Source organism: Opisthorchis viverrini (assembly GCF_000715545.1).
Source record: "Opisthorchis viverrini unplaced genomic scaffold opera_v5_432, whole genome shotgun sequence".
In the NCBI taxonomy this organism is placed as follows: Eukaryota; Metazoa; Platyhelminthes; class Trematoda; order Opisthorchiida; family Opisthorchiidae; genus Opisthorchis; species Opisthorchis viverrini.
The window spans coordinates 352540-355252 of record NW_008752095.1 but is presented as its reverse complement, the minus strand read 5'-3'; the positions used below and the strand labels follow the sequence as shown (position 1 = coordinate 355252).

General features: G+C 49.5%; 1 protein-coding gene across 1 annotated transcript in view; it reads left to right on the top strand.

The window, feature by feature from the left end:
* The window catches only part of T265_11013 (hypothetical protein), a gene marked incomplete at both ends in the record, with an annotated part of 42889 nt that overhangs the window by 17018 nt on the left and 23158 nt on the right, over window positions 1-2713 (top strand). The window lies entirely within an intron of this gene.

The window sequence follows — 2713 nt, the reverse complement described above, 5'->3', positions numbered from 1 at the left end:
CATCATTGACTGCGATGGCTCGGTCATGTGCTACGCATGCCGAGGTTGCTCAAGTGGTTAGAGCGCGAATTTACTGACCGGAAGGTCCGTGGTTCGAACCATTCGACCTCCCCTGTCTAGGCTTGGGCGACCTGGCAGTATCCCAGCCCTCGTGCCTCCTTCGGGTGGCATGGCAGCTAGGCACCGAATGGGTGTTACAGCTGAACGATTATTTATTTACTATTATTTATTTACGCATGCCGAAACACCGTGTACCGAGACGAGTGTTGTTCTCCGTGCCTCATTCAGGATGGCGCAAACCGCGAGGTGGACAGCACATGACTTGGCAGAAAGCGTCAAAGAGACCACGAAGAGTTCGGGTGTTGTTTGTGTTGTGCGACTCCCAGGATGGGGTCACCGTGACTCCTTCTGTGTTTGGGTAGAGACGTTGCAAGAAATGGCGGCTAATCGATGTCAGTGGCGTTCGTGCTGTCAGTTTTTTCCAGATTGTCTGATTGAGCGGTTAGAGGTGTAGGCACCTCAGTATGCTTGACAAAAGCCATCACTAGGTCCCCTCCCTCATCCACTCTTTTTCACTTCTCTGTAGGTATCATTCACCCTTCGTTCAGCGGTAATGCCCGTTCGATGCCCAGCTACTGTGCCACCCGTAGGAAGCACGATGGCTGGGATGCTAACGGGTTACCCAAGCCTAGACAGGGGAAGTCAAGAGGCTGAGGTCGGGTTTGAACCACGGACCTTGCGGTTAGTAAATTCGCGCTCTAACCTCTTAAGCCATCTCGCCCCTCATCAGATCGTTCATTAGACTTCACAGCTCGTCGTTCATTGACCTTCTCACGCATCATAGTATCTTTGTTATGATGAATGCACTCAACCTCACGACAGATTGCTTTTTTGAACTAGATCCCAGTAAGCAGTCGTCTTTGACTTACGGTCGTCTGGCTCAATTGAGGTCGATACAAATGGTGTTTATTTGCAAGGACAGCATACACCCCGATAGATTGCAGTTCTAAATTTGAGAAGTAAGGTTTACCGGGGTCCGTCACGACTGCTTCGGTCACCAAGGAGAACGGATATAGGTGTCCGTTAGCGAGAATCGACTTTGCCAACCTCTGACACTTATGCCGCCGAAACCACGTCGGTTTGTCTGTCAAGGGCCGAGTATATGGTGCGGCGGTGCGATCCGTAATGCTAATCAATCAGAAATTGACACCTGTGGGAGTTGCACGAAAGCCCTCGTTAATTATAGATGTCTCCGAAGCATTGGCCGGGTCATCATCATCGTGGACAGCATGACATCAGTGTTCAACACTGACGCTTCGTTGCCGGGTCTGGTGAGACCATCTGATTGATGTGATGCGCCATTTGGTTTTGGGGAAATTTGTAAGCGATTTATGAGCTAGTAGCACTTCGTAGATTGTGCCGATTACTACGTACACGTCGCATATCAAGCGACTGTCTACGTAGCACAGCTCTTTTGTCCAATCGTGTGCTGAATGAAAGCTCCCGAGACCCTGATAGTCTATGTTCTGGCGACAAAGTATGAGTCCACTGACCAGTATCATTCGTCCTTGCAAGTTTTCGTTAACTGGCTTCTCCCCACACATCCCTCACTCAAGCCTTTCCGGCTAATTTAACTGTCGACCCCTAGCCGTTGCTTCGTATTTAAGGTCCTGCCCAGCGTTTCCACTGACCAGAAGATCCTGTGGTTTGAAATCGACTCCCGCTGTCTAGGCTTGAGTATCCTGGTAATATCCAAGCCCCCGTGCTTCCATCGATTGGCAGCTAAGCATTGAAAGGCTGTTGCAGCTGAGCGATTATACTTCTTATGTTGTCAAATTTAAGGGATCTGTCCCTCATCGCTGCTTTCAACGTTTGCACTCCGTCAACTTGAGCAACCGGACCTTGTTTTTCCTTTCGATCGATATGTGTATCAGGAACACGCATAAAAGACCCCTGTTTGGTCACAACTCAAAACCGCTCGGTACGTACCCGGATTTTCGGGATTTACTCTTGAGATTTCCGGTGATCCTGATGCAATAGCTTGTAGTATCAACGGTGTGAAAGTGCCTTACTTGACTAGGTTCCAGTAAATAAGTCGTCTTCGCGCTGTTAGGTTGACTGGTTCAATCAGCATCAATGCACCTTGACGTGGTGAATCATGTTCGTTTTTATGTCATTCCCTACTGATGGCAACCCGAGATTAAGGAAGACAACTTCCATCACTCCTATATTGCTAAGCAAGAAGTATCGTGATCTTGACAGATGGTATGAGTGTCCTGATTGGCCGACTAAGTCCTGATGAAGCCCATCTTGGTGGCCGTTTAGGCGTTGGCGCTCGCCGCACAGATGATGGAGAACAACTTCAGTTATGGCTGAACTGTTGTCTCCAGCCAGTAAAAACTCCCGGCCTAGGCGCTCACACCCTGTGTGACTTGAAGGCCACAAAACGCAAACCAGATGTCGACTAACTTAAGCCCTGTAGCAATCAGCTATGGATGGGGGGCTTCGGTACAAGATTCGTTCATTTTGGATACATCTGGACTCTTCCCAGACAACTGGGGAGAATCGGTGATAGTGCCCATTTTCAAAAAACGGGCGCGTAGTGAGTGTGGTAACCACAGGGGGATCAGCTTGACCCCGGTTGTAACGAGACTGTTGGCGTCAATTGTGGTTCGTCGCCTTACGGTGGCTCGTGAGATGCTGACTCGAGAGC